The 16,671-nt window shown below is 38.9% G+C and overlaps 1 protein-coding gene and 1 pseudogene across 1 annotated transcript in view; one reads left to right on the forward strand and one right to left on the reverse strand.

The window, feature by feature from the left end:
- The window catches only part of SNX30 (sorting nexin family member 30), a 169,848-nt gene that overhangs the window by 115,065 nt on the left and 38,112 nt on the right, over positions 1-16,671 (reverse strand). The gene's annotated exons all lie outside the window — the stretch shown is intronic.
- LOC140531162 (pre-mRNA-splicing factor SLU7 pseudogene) lies at positions 3,203-4,564 on the forward strand (annotated as a pseudogene).

Below are 16,671 nucleotides of genomic sequence, written 5' to 3' on the forward strand. Positions count from 1 at the left end.
ATAAAGGTAAGTTCCATTTAATTAAAACTAAGAAACTGTAACATTTTCCAAATAAAATCTCTGTTTTTCTTTTGACTAATCTTGATCAATGTTGTTAGACTAACAGAAAGGCAGATTTACAATGAAAGTCACTTAATGAGCAAAGGAGCTAAATTCTAACACTACATACAAGACAGAGAACTCTTATTGTATGCCCTTTGATTTGTTTACTAACACAGAATTATAATGGAATAACACACTAGTCTAGTTTTTTCACTCAAAATTACTGCTCACCAAATAGTTTTTCCAAGAAATAAGATGTGGCAGTCAAGAGCAACATGGGATTTGATAATAATCTCATTTACAAAAACTCTACAGGAGTAAGATGACTGGGCGCTACAGAAAGTATGACCTCAAAGAACACTGGAAAGTCATCAGGGAGAAAATGAAGCCAGCAGAGAGCTTGCCATGAAATCCAGTTATGATAAAAGCATTTGAATATAAAGTGGAAGAAAAAGCTAGATGCAAAATGGAATAGATCTCTCTCCTTCTCTGTCTCTCTCTTTCCCCCACTTCCCTCCGCATTTGGACTACATCATCTCAATACTATTTGAAGTGGCAATGGCACTTCAGAATATGAAGTCAGACCATAAATAGTACTTTTGCTCAAAAAAGACTACCAAAAAGCCATCAGCAACTCATTTTCCTGCTTTCTCATGTCTTTAAAAACCTTTATTAAGAATGGTCTATTGAGGATATCCTCAATAAAAAAAAGTTACCTTAGGAAATGTTTTCATGGGCTATTTTCCGCATCTTTCGAGTTATACAACAGACTGAAAAGGATACAGAATGAGATGCTGAAGTATTCCCAAAATTAATTGACTTGATGGAACAAAATACAACCTTGAAAGCCCTCCTCAGCTGTTTCTTAGTTATAAGTCAAATAGTAAGACTCCACATCGGATATTAAGAAAACTTTGCTCAGTGGCCTAATTACAGAGAACAAGCAAGATACTGACGAGGGTGAGACAATCGCAGACTTTTGCTGTGGCTTTGGGAGATGCTCTGGGTAACAATCAAACAAAATAAGGAGTTTCAATAGTGCAACAGTAAAAAAGGGATTGCAAGGTTTTTCATATGATTCTACTCACAAGGGACACCATACAACATCATCTCAAATTTCCTGACTAATTCATACTGAAGGGAAACAGTTCTAACCACCTGTATGGTTAGAAAAAAGCTTAGTGGAGGAAACATAAATATTGCTCATCAATTGCTGACGAACTGTCACTAATGGACAGATAAATCCAAGAGTTTCTTCTCCCCCAACCCCATCATACTGCCATCAGTGCTTCCACCCTAAATCCCTGGAGTCAAAATCCAGGGATACAATTCTTGGAGAGATACAACCTAACAACTATGGATAGAACTGCAGTCCCTACCTCCTCAGCAGTCACAACTACCTATAACCCCAAAAAAGAAAGTTCTTCCTACCAAACATTCCTTAACAACGTCAAAAAAGGAGTTCATTTTATGCATAGAAATGACACTCAAAAAGATGCATTATCTTCTGTTTTGTGGCTGCAACCAAGGGACCATTGGCACTTTCCATCAGACTTGTAGGCAAAACTTCCTATATATGTCTCCCCTTATTAAAACGTGTTTATATGTATATATATATATATATATGTGTGTGTATATACATACATATATACACACATACGTATATACATATTTTATATGTATATATGTGCAGACACATATACATATATATAAAACAATTTTGCAATAATATTCATAAAGAAAAACTTACCAGACTTACAGAAATAATTTAAATCAACAACAGTAATGGACTTTACCACTTCATTATCAATGATGATAAATAAATTAACCTGGTAGTTCTATTTGGCTATTTAACTACTTATTATGTTCCAAGTTTGTATTGCTTTGTACCTAGTGATACAATTTAGTATGTAGATAATTACTTTTAAGTTTCCCACTGAAGAGAGAAAAGAGGGCATTTAAAATATAGTATTTATTCAAATCTGACAGTAAATAAAGACATTAAAAATTAAGGAAAAACAAGTTCTAGTTAAATACCCTCTTTTCTCTCTGTAAAATGGGAGAGGGATAATAATAGCAGATACCTCAGAAAATGAGGATTGAGTAAGATTTTATATATATATATATATATATATATATATATATATATGTATATGTGTGTGCATGTATAGTACTTTGTAAATTTTAAGTAGCCATATAAATGCTAGCTGCTAGTTATTAATTTCTTCAAGTACAGAATGAAGGGGTTATACTAGATGACCTCTCAGAGCACTTCTTGCTTCGGCAAACTATGAATCTAAAATTCAATATGACAGGAGATGCTATTTAAAGCAGTATTTCTACAAAAATGACAACGTACATGTAAAAATAAAGATCTAGGGGCACTTGGTGACACAGTGGATAGAACACCAGCTCAGGAGTCAGGAGGACCTGAGTTCAAATCCAGCCTCAGACACTTACTAGTTGTGTGACCCTAGACAAATCATTCAATGTCAATTGCCTCTCCACCACCAACCCTACCCCTCCAAACAAATCTAAGCACAAATCTTCTGGGGCACTCCTATTTCAAAAAAATAATTTAAGTGATTAGAGTAACTGGGCAAATTCCATACATTTCCCAGTCCACGCCCAGGTCTCCATAATTAAGTTCCAACTCCAACAATGCTTTGAGGTCAGTTTTAATCACTTTTATCTACAGATAAGGATGATATCTGAGGATGGCATGCTAAGTATTCTACCTATTAGTGCTCACAGAAGGAATCCTGAATTTGTCCTGTCATCAGATTAAAGAAATTTTTGATAGTAATTTAGTTTTCTTCCCCACCACCAGTCCAACAAAAGTAGCACTACTGGTCCACAAGGCTCAGCCACCATAGAAGCATGTCTTGGTCAGGGTCAGGGTCGCCAGACACTCCTCTCAGGTCTTCCCCTAAGTGGAAGCAGTGACACCACCCAATAACTGATAACCAGAACCATGTTGTCTGCTGTTACAGAAGCAACAAACACTGTCTCTGCCCCCTCTGCTTCCAGGGGGATTCAAGTGACATGGGTTTGGAAGAGCTGAAAAAAGGGAGAAGACCAGAAAAAGAAGGAGCTATAACAGAGAAAGTTGGGTAAAGCCCCAGTTGAAGTAGATAAGGAAGAAAAGTTGCCAGTCTTCATGATACAGAGATCCACAAAAAAGACCCACACGAAAGCAACAAGAAACCCCAACCTGAGAAACAAGAAGAGTACAATTCATAAGGAGAATGGTGTAAGAGGGCGAAAAGGAGAATGGTGTAAGAGGGCGAAAAGGAGAATGATGTGACTATGAAACACTGCAGAGGAGCAACAGATGAATATGTCCAACCTCAGCTTGTTTGATTATGACGGAAGAACGTATGAAGATTGTGGAAGAATGTGCTAAAGTTGATCTGGCTTACCATCTGAAAGTTCAAACTACAGGAAGAACTAGCCTCAGGAAAGTTAATGGAACAACTGAATTCACCAAAACATCGTTGGGGAGAACCAAATCCTCAGAGGCAAAGACACCATAACAGTATTTGAGAAGACATTACTAAATATTTGTGAAATTTAGATCCCAAAGCTGCCTACTAGGATCCAAAAGCAAAAGCAATCAGAGATAATCCTTATACCAATGCAGAAAGGAATTCTGATTAAGTACAGAAGACAATTTCGTTACACTGGAGATATAATTTTAATTGCAAAGACACAGTTGTTTGCCTGGGAGACTTATGACAAAGGATCTGATGTGCATCTTCAAGAAGAACTAACAAAACTGGATACATATTATATATAAATTATTTAAATATAAATTTAAGCATAAATTATTTAAAGTCAAGATAGAAGATTTCAAAAAACAGAAAGAAAGCATGCTAAGAAGTATGGAGGTCAAAAATACCTGGATACACTCCCTCCTTCCCTTCCCCCCAATTCTGTCAGTTCAAACAGAAGACCATGTGAAATATTCAAGACAAGAGCAAGCTTTCACCTGCTCTTAAGTATGAGGAGGATGTTGGAATCAACAATTATACACATATGTAAATTGGAAAGAACGTAGATGGGAGTACAAATGCTGTCACTCCTTTGTCAAGTTTTCTTAAAAGAAGGTGGGAAGGAGATTATGCTAATGTGGATGAATATATTCCTGATGATGCTGTGAGAGAAGAGCAAATGAGCAGATGAAAAACTCTAATGGAACTTCCCCCAGAGAAAGAGAAAAGAGAAAAAGAAACATAGGAAGAGTAGTTTAGACAGTGGGGGTGAAGAAAAAAGAAACATGAAAAATGCATTTAATGCTAACAGGTCCGCCTCCTCTATGAAAAGGAGATCATGCAGTGAGAAGAGAGAAAGAGGTCCTACAATTGTATATATGACACCCAAGAGCCTACAGAAGAGGAAATAGAGGCATACAGAATGAAACACCAGAGGCCAGACTGATCCCATGACTTCTTTTCTTGAGCAGCAAAGACATGACTTGGAAGGACATACAGGACACCCAACTTATATATATTCTTTTTAATCTCTTGCTAAACAGAGATGGAAAAATCTTCATTTGTTTTTCTTGTTGTCTGTCTTTTAAATAAGTCTCTGGAACTCTCTCATTAAAAAAAAAGTAGAGCTACTAAATTTTTTTTTGGCCCAGTAATGACAACAGCCTCAGCAATAAACTATATATGACAGTAAATTCACACAAGTGCAAGTTTTACTTAGATTTTGATTTGATAAAATTATGCTTGGTTAATTCTGATAGTATGTTTGACCCAACAGACAATTTTTACCAAAACAAAAATTATTAGAATAAACCTTAAAGAAACCTTTAAGAAACCTGTTTCTTAAAAGAAACAAAACCAAAAAAAATCATTTAAATGATTTTGCTATACTTTTGAGCTATGTTATATCTTCTATTCAACTGTGATTACTCCAATTAGCCTGTAAAATGAGCAAGATGCAAGGTTTTCCTCTTTTTCTGCAGATGTCACTTTGAGCAACTTTTTCCCTCTCCTGTTCCTCATTGCATAGCCATCATTCCTGTTACCTCCATGCTCCTAGGGGCTCTAGCACACCCCTATCTTACTGCTGTTAGGAAGGGAGGCTGCTAAAGGGGGCACAACAGACTAAGTATGTGAAGGTCAACAATTCATTCCACAAGCCCTATATGCCACAAATTTTATTTGGTGAAAAGTATACAAAGATAAGAGTAGCAGGGAGCCGTTGGAGTTTGTTGAGAAGAGGGGGAATGACAGGATCAATCTATCAATTAATAAACATTAATTAAGCACCTACTATGTGCCAGAACTGTTCTAATCTCTAAGAATACAAAAAGAAGCAAAAGATAGTCTCTGCTCTCAAGAAGCTCACAATCTATTGGATCAGACCATCATCACCAGGCCCAAAGCAAACGCTTAACAAATGGCTGCTGATTGATTTCCAGTTCTAAATCTATTGTTATCTTTATCATTAGTAACCCCATCAATGGGGGTAATTCCTTTCATCAGTATAGATCACAACTTTATGCTTACTCATCCTGTATATTCAGAAGTTCTTCTCTAGGTGTTATTATATATCCCAGTTAGTAATGAAACACTACTTACCCCACCATATTATTGCTTGCTCTTTGCATGGCAACAGCCCTCCCATACAATACTCCTTGAAGGCAGCTCAACCCAGGAATGATATCACACCCTGCTTGAACTTACAACACAAGCCTATGCTTTGGTTCACCTGGTACTTGGATTCTAAGGTTCTACTGGTTAGAGATCATAACCATACAGTCTTTTTAAACATAAACTTGGGATCAATGGAAGTACTACCCGGTTTTTTCAATGTTATCCAGCCAATCCTCTTTTCATTCACTCTGGGCCCAATGCATGGCTCCCATGTATGAGGTTCCCATTCCAAATGCGTACTGACACAGTGCCTGACAACAGACTTCCAACACAACTGCATACCTACTACTCACAATCGCATAATGAGAAGAGGCGTTTTTCATCCATTTTGGTTTTCCTATATGAACTCATCTCTTTTGAGCACATTTACTAGATAAGTTCTTTGAGAAAAGAGCTCAAAGGTTAAATTTTTGGACTCCTCTCACTTCTCAGCACAGTACTTATGGCACATACCTAATCAACGATTATTTGGGATTGAATTTGAAATACAAATAAATTGGTTAGCACTATATTCAAATTCAGAACCCTCCCCCTCCAAACTCTGTTTCTTTAATCGAGTTTAAAGCTGGAATGCATACTTTAGTTAACAATATTCTTAAGGCAGGCCTGTACAACATACAGTGGACTTGAGGCCCACCAAAAGGTTTCAGGTGGCCCAAGAAAACTGTAGAGGATGTAAAAGAAAGTAAAGATGTAACGAGTGCTTTGTCTGTGCCTCACTTAACCCGCCTTCATTAGCAGGCCCATCACCTAACTTGGTTGGTGGATTACCACTACACACGCTCCTGTTTTTCACGTGAGCCACAGCAACCAACCATCATCAATCTGTCTCTAGCATGAGAGGAGCAAAAGTTGTGTTCGCTGTGTTTTTAGTCATTACTAAATGTAAACAGGATCTGAAAAATGTATTAAAACTTGTACCACTTAGCAAAGTAATTGTTTTAACATTAATGTGATTCCATGATAAATAAAAATCTTAAGTAATAAGCATAATTAACTGATAGCAATTGAAATTTTCCCTTCTTAATATGGTTTATTTGTAAAATAGTTTAATCATTAATTTTACCATTACTTAGAAAGTGAGCCATTAAAAACCTATTTGTGGCCTGAAGAAGTTTAGTCTGTTTTAATTTTGGCCCCTACCTACTGACAAGTTGTGCAGGTCTGTCTTAATGTAACAATACAAATGTGGTTCTTCTGTTCAAAAGCACCATTCCTTTAACCAAAAGTTTGATGAGTGCCCCATTCATGCCCCAAATCCCTTGAAGCTATGATCTACAACCTGGCATTATAAAAATGTGTCCAATCAGTTCAAATGACACAACTCTGATCCTTCCTGAAGAGTAACAAAAGTGACCAAATTTATCACTTGTGACACAGATGCTATGCAAACTAAAATTAAAAGAAAGCTAGGCTTTCTGCCCTCAGCCACAAAAAGCTACAAAGGCAGAAAAAAATTTAGTGAGAAAACAAGTCAGAGTACCAAAGTACCAAAGTACCAAAGCAAGAGATTTTTAAAATCTACTGAAAAAGTTTTTTTAATTGTAGAGTAGAAGCAGCACTGAACTAAGTCAGAAGAACTAGGTTTTCTATCTACTGCTGTCAAGCTATTTGCTAATGATCTAGCTGGGTGACCTTGGCCACTGTTTTGCCCTTGACCACCTGACTTCCATGCCTTACTTTGCTCTTATGGAAAAAAATTGCAATAAAGCATTTTTACTGCCTAAGTTCTCCCAGTCTTGTGTTATAGATTCCTAAAACTGTGGCCTGAAATCCTTTGGCATAGCATTCTGAAAACTGACCAGTTCTACATATGATAGGAAAATTGACATACTATCATACACACCAGAGCAACCCATTTTCAAAAGAACAATGAATACAGACTGGCCTTGGAGTTGACTAGTGGCTTTCAATTTTCTTGTTACTCTTACAGTCTGCATGCCATTTCTTTATCACATAACCACTTTGTCTCTTCTTCCCTAACTAGTATACCTGAATCTAGGATTAGAAAGGAAGCTATGGGGGGGATGCAGATGAGCGCTTAGAGAAGGGTGGGGGACCTGTGCCCTTGAGGCCTCAAGTTCCACCCCTTTAACTGAATCCAAACTTCACAGAACAACTTGTCTCTCTCTTTTTTTATGTCTTTTCTATTTTACCCAATACATCAAGCTATGTGACAACAAGAAAGTCTCAACCTTTCAGCAGCCCAGGAAATTGACTAAGATGCTAGGTTACATGTTAGTGGCTGCTCCTCACTGATATAAGGAGTATCCATACCAGGAATTCCCTGCATGATGAAATTACCAGTCTACAGAGGAGATAACTAAAGGAACGAAGTTCTGCCAGAACTGGGAGGGTATGAGATCAAAGGTGAATGATGTTGTCTTAGTTACTTTTATGGGATCTCTTCAATGAAAAGATGGAGAGTAGTGAAGGCTTTGATAGTGATAAAATCTGAAGAATGGTGGAGGGGAGACAATTAAATGGCTTACTCTTTAGAGCTCTAGATTTGGAAAGTAAAAATCTCACTCTGTATCTGTACATGTCCCTCTCTGAGTGTGTCTCTCTGTGTCTGTCTTTTTCTGATTGTGTGTATATATTTGTATGTCTGTCTGTGTCCATTTCCATTTCTTTTTTTTTCTTTTTATAAAGGACTACTAAGTCAAATGTCCTTTGCTGCCTCAGATTCCTTGACCTCCCATCCTTCTTGACCCATCTCTTAAGCTTTGAAGCAGACTACATCCCACTACTAGATGCTCTTTCTTCCCTTGTCTCCTAAGAGAACATCCTGGTTGTTCCCCGGCCTCCTTGCCTCCAGTCTTTCTCCTCTAGTTTCTCAAACTATCCCTTTGTCTATCTCCTTACTCCAAGTCTTCCTTCTGACTCCTTAATGTTTCCAAGCTGAAAGAGGTTAGAAGCAGCTGGTGGGGCAGCAGCTAGACCACTGTGGTTAGGGTCACAAAGACCTGATTCAAATCCCACCTCAGACAGTTGCTAGCTGTGTGACCTGGCCAAGTCACTTCTATCTGTCTCAAGTTCCGTGAATGCAGCATGGCAATAATAATAGCACCTACCTCCCAGGACTGTAGTGAGGATCAAATGAGATATTTGTAAAGTCCCTGAGGCATGTAGTGGATTTTTAATGAATGTCTGTTTCCTTCCACTTTTCCCAAGCAATATCCTTTGCCTTCTTCTGTATACCTTATCTTTTTTTATACTCACACCATCAACTGTCATCCCTGCACAGATGATTCCCAAACCTAGATCTCTAGCCCTGACCTCTGAGCACTAGACTTTCTCCATGGAGTAGACAGCTAGCTAAGTTATCAATCATCAGAACTGAATGTAGGGAAGAATGACTGACGTCAAGAAAGGGCAAGTAAAGATCTGGAACAATAACTGTGGTAAATGAGGAGAGGAATCAAATAAAATTAGAGTGAATGAATGACTACATGGCAGCTGGGGGTGGGGAGGAGGTTATCAACCATACGTTCATTAGGAGTGGGTGAAATGAGCTAGACTTTACAACTTTCTCCAGCAAAACTCAGCAAATCAAGAGAAACCTAATAGTACAGGTGCCTCAGAGTTCACAGATCAAGAGCGGGAGGAGATCAGAGTGCAAAGTACTAAAAGGCAGTAGAATTAGTGAAATACAGAGGTTACAAACGATGGAGTTAAGACTATATAAGAGGTCAAGTTAAAAACACTGAGCAGAAGATACAGATGGAGAGCTGAGAGGAGGGTCAGGGGACTGAAGGGTAAAGAAGGGTCAAGATTAAAGGTTATTAATGACAATAAGAACAAAAATAATAGCTAGCATTTCTATATTGCTTTAAAGTTTACAACATAATTTTTATACATTATCTCATTGGATCTTAACCACAACACTGTGAGGTCGGTGCTATTATTCCCATTTTACAGATAAGGAAACTGAGGCACAGAAAGGTTAACTGACTTGCCCACGAAGCAGAATTTTAACTCAGATCTTGATTCCAAGTTCGCAAGTAGTAGGATGAATTCATTGCAAATACTTATTAATGCCTACCATGCTCCACTTTATTCACCATTTGACCTTCAATTTCATTCTAGCCAACCACCCTACCACGCAGGGGAAACCTCTACTCTGAGGACCCATCTTCTGACTGATAAAACCACTATGTCTGGGAAGGTCTAAAGCAATAAATCTTGTAAATATTTAAATACTCAATGGCTTACAAAACAAACCCCTTTCCTAGTCTACCTGATACTAATACTATTCTTAAAGTACACTCAGGCTTCAAGGACTTTCCCATCTGAAACAGCAGAGAGTGTTTTCATTCCATTTACCAGAAAAAGGCTAGAACAAAGACAAACCTTTGCCACTACACAGCCCTATCTGCCCTTTTTAGGGCAGTGGTCCTTGAATAAGGAGAGGGAAGACAGTGGTTTGATACCTATCCCCCCCCCCCAACAGTATGTATGATCAACCAATGAGAATGTAGAAAGACAGGAAAACACCCCAATATCCCACACAGGCTCCAACATAACCACACCATCCCTGTGATAAAGTAGAAAGGAGTACTTGAGGCAGATGGAGCAAACAGGATAGGGAATGTGAGATATGAAATGAGATGCAGGCTGTGACCAGCCAGAAAAGTGACCAAAGAAGACTATGCAAGGAAGCCCCCCAACCTTGCACTCACCTGTGTGCTTTCACAAAGCATCCCAATTATCTAACATTCCAGAACAACTCCTTCCCTCCCTTTTTCTATTTTCTTTGCTTATCTCTACGGACCATGTGACATCCCAGAGCAATGTCCTTCTTCACCCTGTCTTTATCTGAATGACAGAGGCACCTCCGGGACTACCTGATATTCCAGAGCTGTGCTTGCTTGTCCTCCCATTCTCTTGTTCTCCTTCCCCCATTCCATAAAATTGTATTTAAACCAGATCTTATTTAACCTGGCTAACTGTGGAGGAAGCAGGGCCTGCTGACGCTCTATCTCTTTCACTGGGAGCAGAGCATATTGGGGCCCTGTCTCTCTCATGTGGAGTACGGCCTACTCTGTCTCTTCTACAGGGAAGCAAGGCCCACTTCAGTACATCACCCCAGTAAATGCCTGTCTTTAACTTGGAGAACTGTCCAAGTGAATATCTTTCAGTACACTAGAACCCACACATCTTCACTCCATCATTTCTGGTGGTACCCCTTCTAGCTGCACACTCTGAACCAATCAACCATAAATACTCCTTCATTCAGCTTCCTCCTACCACTGACCTTCCAAGGTTGCAGGGTAGGCCTCTGAACTAACTCTGAACCAGAAAAAGGGAGCAGCTTCAAAAGGCAAAATTCCCCAGGGCTTCCTCATCCTGCCTTCCATCACACATCCCCAGTCCCACCTCCACCCCCCATCAATCCTGTCTACAGGATGCACTACTCAAAGGGGAACCCTGTAGTACAGTTCAATGACTGGAACCCTCCCTCTCCCACCACTCACCCCCATAGACATCTTCTGCCTACGACAAGGATGTGGAGGCATGGATGGGTTGTGATTACATTAACTTTCCATTAGATCATAAGTTCCGTGAGGGCAGGTATTGTCTTTTGCTTCTTTTTGTATCACCAGTGCTTAGCAAAGTCACTGGAACATAATAGATGTTTAATAAATGTTTACTGATTTCCTCTCAAATTGATACTCCTCTTCCAAATTTCCCTGTTTTTACTGAGAATACTACTGTCAGTCCTCCCACAGAGGTCTGCAAACTCAGCACTACCTTCAACTCATTTTCTCCCTTTCCCAAACTCCATCTATCCTACTATTTACCAAGCCATGTCGTTTCTACTTCCAAAACATTTCTAGCATAGATCCCCTTCTCTTCATTTACACAGCCACCACTCCAGTTCAGTCTCCCATCACCTTTGTGAACAATTTCAGTTGTTTCAGTCATATCTAACTCTTGGTGATGCCATTTAGGGTTCTCTTGGAAGAGATACTGAAGTGGTTTGCCATTTCCTTCTCCAGCTCATTTTATAGATGAGGAAACTGAGGCAAAGAGAGTTAAGATGAGTTTTCCTGGGCTTCCCAGACCAATGCTCTATTTTGCTACCTAGCCCCTCCCCCCACTGGAATATCCTTCCTCCAGTTTCTCCCCCCTCCTATCCACCCACACCTTTCTCAGTGATTTTCCAAAAAGCTAAGTCTAACTATGTCCTTCTTCTATGCAATAAATTCTATTATTTTCTTATTGAGTCTAGGATCAAATATTATTTCATTTTTTAAAAAATTTCTTATAAATAATATACACATATTAACGTTTGTGCTCAAAAAATTTTTCTGACAGGAGTGCAAGATCAAAAAAGTCCAAAGTTAACTGTTTTAGAGAATGACAGCAACTCAGAGTTAAAAACGGTTCTCACAGGTCACCTGTTCCAACCAAAAGAGTGAATCTCTACCAACATTTCTATTAAGTGGTCAGCCAGCCTCCACCTAAAGACCTTTACAGTTAGATAGTTAAGGAGTGAGGGTAAAATAATCAGGACACTCCTGATCAATTGATTTCCTCCCCAGTCCAATTAATGAAAGGTAAGGGGTAGGTAATAGAAATAAAAGTATTAAGATTTTTCACTTTAAGTGCAAGAAGTGTCTACTTTTATGAGTGTCTACTTTTTTTAAGCCTCTTTATGAGGGTCAAGGTAAACCTGATAGAATTAGAGGGTAGCTTTAGCCTTGACCACACTTCTGATGTCCCTTTACCTTAAAAACTGGGACATTCTAGAAATAGGCAGAAGCAAAGGGCTACTTTGTGTGAACACTGGCAGTCAGAAAGAGAGCTGGTTATATAAACACCCAATCTTTAAGGGAAAATTCTCACCTGAGGGTGGGGGAGAGTAGGATTTCTCTCTCTCCTCCACTCCCCCTGCCCCATCTGTCACAATGTCGAGTAGCAGAGCTATTCCTCCAGTAGGAGAGCTCAGTCTGTTCCAGTGGTCAATGCAGGAGATCAAAAGAGCTTTGTGAGTCAAACTGACTCTGGCCTTTGGGAGTAGAGAGGAGAAAAACAATAGCACAGGCAGCGTGACCTGCCCAGTAGTGGCACTCTACCCTGGAGGAAGAATGAGAACCACCATAAGAAGGGGAAAGAGAGAAAAGAAACTGGGAAGATGGCAGAGGTCAGAAAATTCCAAGCTCTCAAGATTTTCCTCCACAAAACAGATAAAATAGTACCTCAGGGCAAACAGAGAGCACTAGAAATAAATACTAAAAGAGGCAGAACTGGGGTCCTCCAGGAACAACTGGAGATCTGATGAAAAATTCCTGGATGAGGTTTGGTCCACGAGAAAAGTAAACACCTCCAGGATAGGACCATTTAAACAACATGCAGCAAGCCTGGGGTTAGCTGGGTTGGAAGGCTGCCTCGGTCCCAGACACAGGAACATTTACTCTGGTGCAGTGGGGGAAGATGAGTATGTGAGCCAGGGAAGATCAAGGGAACCTCTGCTGACAAGGAACACCAGACCCAGCTGTGCTGTGGAGAACTGGCAAGCGAGAAAGAACCAGCACACACCCAGTGAGAGCAGAAGCAGTGGGGGTGGGGATTACTGCTGGCTGTGGGCACTTAAACAGGAAGCTAGAGGTTTGGGTTGGGTTTGGTTTGGGTCAGAGAGAAGAAAAGGAGGATCTAAGGCCCAAGGCACCATTCCCCATATCCCAGGTGATAGCAAAAAAATTAAGCTCTTACCAAAAAAAAAAAAAAAGCACAGGCAAAAGAGAAAGAATGGGAATGAAGAAGACTGGGGTTTGTCTTCAGAGGAAGATATGGAAGCAAAGAAATCCTCTTCTTCCCCAAAGAATAATGTCAAATGGTCACCTGCCCCAAAAAAGAATTCATAGAAGAACTTTAAAAAGACTTTAAAAATCAAATGAGATTGAGGAAAAACTAAAATAAAAAAAATAAGAACACCACAAGAAAAACAAGATTATGAAAAGAGAGTCAACCAATTAGAAAAGGAAATCTGGAATCTTAAGAAAATGGCTTCTTGAAAATCAGAATTAGGCAAGGGGAAACCAATGAAGTCATAAGAGACCTAGAATTAACTAAACAAAATATAAAGAATGAAAAATACAAAAGAATGTGTAACATCTCATAAGAACAACTGCTTTGGAGAACAGATCAAGAAGAGAAAACTTAAGAATAATTGGATTACCTGAAAGCTACGATTAAAAAAAATATATATTGATACAATAATACAAGAAATAAATAAAGAAAATTGTCCTGAAGCATTAGAACAAGAGGGGAAAGTAGAAATAGAAAAAAATCTACCAATCACAACCTGAAAGAGATCCTACAAGGAAAACCCACAGGAATATTATAGTCAAATTCCAAAACCTCCAGCTCAAGGATAAAATATTATAAGGAATAAGAAAAAAAAAGCAATTTACATTTGGTGGCACCACAATTAGAATCACACAAGACCTAGCAGTGGCAACACTAAAAAACCACAGAACTTGAACACTATATACCGAAGGGCAAAAGAACTGGGCTTCTGGCCAGAAATCCCAAACCCAGCAAAGCTAAGCACAATTGTGAATGGGAAAAAAAATGGATATTTAATGAATTGTCAGACTTTCAGGATGTTATTAAAAAAACAAATCTGAATTTAACAGAAGATTTGATGTATAAGGGCCAAGATAAGATATATACCAAAGACTAGTTACAAGGGACTCAACAAGGACAGCTCACTTTTTATGTATGTCTAAGATTGTTATTAGTAATTGAATAGTTCACAAGAAAGATTAGGGTAGACACGAGCATATGACTTCAAAAAGTAAAACCATTCAGGAAGAGCAAAAAGAGTAATTTATCTCATACAAATGAGGTACGAGAGGAAGAACCAATACAGAAGAATCAGATGGGGGGAGGAGGGCTGGTATTTCTGGAAACCTACTTTCATCAGGAATCTGTTTGAGGGAACAATATATACATATGTGTGTGTGTGTGTATTATATATATATGTATGTATGTATGTATGTATGTATGTATGTATAAAAATCTTCCAAATTTAGAAAAAAATAAAACACCAAGGAGATGGTGGGGAGAGAGGATAAGGGAGGATTCTTTAGAATAGGGAATAGGTTGAAAGAGGATATTGCAGGGTGTTTAGATTAATGGGAATGGGAGGATAAGGGAGGGATCATTGGAAGGGGGGGTAGGTTAAGTAATAGGAGAACAAGATAGTGGGCAGAAGTAAAGTAGAGGAGTCAGGAGGGATAAGAAATACATACAAACATAAAAAAACAAAGATTAGGAATATAATCTCTTAGGGAAAGTATATGTTTGTATATGTATATGTGTGTGTACATATCAATATACATAATATCCATACTTAATTGTAGCCTGGGGGGAAAAGAGGGAGGAAGGAGGAAAAAAAGAACACAGTAAAAAATGTACAGCAGAGAACAAAAGAAGGAAGCAAAGAAAAGATGGATAGCTTTTAACACAACATGCAGCATTTAATAGAGAGGCTTTCTTGAAATGTAAATTTACTGCTGTATATTTAGAATCCTCTCTCACATTCCATACACGTTTTTCTTTTCTTATTTTATATGTAAGCTTTAATATTTAAGTTTATAACATGTTTTTCTTTTCTCATTATTTATTTAAGTTTTAGTATTCAAGTCTAAAATGTAAAAAAAAAGAAGGGAATGGAGAAAGCAGCATCTGGTCCTTGAATGGTAGAGATGTGAGTTATCTTGGCCAAATGTATTCCATAACTATGTGCCACCCTACAAGGGTATTCTATGTGTGTGCCTGCAACGAGTTTTATAAGGGGTCAGAGCTTTGAATTTATGTCTTAGCTTCATTGTTCTTGGTTCTGTGCTGTGAAATTGGAGGACATCTCCTTCCTCTTCTACACAGGGATCTTTAAAGTAATTTTAAGGTCACTTACTACATCCTTCCAATGGTCTCCCACAGGTTAAACAAACACCCTAAGAGTTTACAACTGATTTGAAAGGACCCACTCAATATGTGAGGAGTAATGGATTTGGAGTCAGAAAGAAATAAGTTCAAATTCTACCTCAGACACTTACTAGGCTTCGAGTTAGTCCAGAGCTGCTGGGCATGAGCCTGGAGATGGAAAGACCTGAGATCAAATCTGGCCTCAGACACCTAGGCACTTAACCTCTGCTGTCTCAGGTTCCTCAATTATACATGGGATATTAATAGCATATACCTCATAGGGTCACTGTGAGGATCAAATGAGATACTACTGAATATGCAAACGCTTTTCAAACTTTTAAAAGTGCTTAGCATTTATTACTATATTTGGGTGATTTTGCAGGTAACACAGAGCTAAAGCCTCTCAGGCAAAGCTTTTCATCAACATCTCTTACTTTGCGTGTAGGGACTCCCATTTTCTGTGCTGTTGACCCAGAGGTCTGGCACAACACTTCAGTGGTGGTTGATGCCATATCTCCTCCTTTGGTTGAAATTTACCTATTCACCTTCTCCAGGCAAGTTTCTGTCACCTCTCAGATATTATTTTTAAAAACACTTTACAGTAGCCTCGAAGACACAAGGGCCCACTTCTCCGTGCCTAGCCCAAGGAATGCCTAATAGGTTATTACAACAAATCAGATGAGGAGAGAACTCTAAAGCACGGCAGGCTGTTAGCAGAAGAAAACAAAGCTGGGAGCTTTGCAAGGCCCTGTAAAATGTTCCACATTTTAGTTAGTGAGTCAACTGTCCCACTTATGTGCAGGCCATCCCTCCTAAGGAGTACGCAGCATCATTTGGAAAACCACAAAAGGGATAACTTTTGATAGTAATACCAGCATCAATTGCTGAGGTCATGGAAGGAAAGAAGTTGCCATGAATCCAGGACAGATATTCTTTAAAGGGTTCCTCTCGAGCGGATGTAAATGAATAAATCTGCTACGAGGCCTGGTGGTCTGGCAGAGACTACTTCTTTGCCATCCAA

Source organism: Notamacropus eugenii, chromosome 3 (genome assembly GCF_028372415.1).
Source record: "Notamacropus eugenii isolate mMacEug1 chromosome 3, mMacEug1.pri_v2, whole genome shotgun sequence".
In the NCBI taxonomy this organism is placed as follows: Eukaryota; Metazoa; Chordata; class Mammalia; order Diprotodontia; family Macropodidae; genus Notamacropus; species Notamacropus eugenii.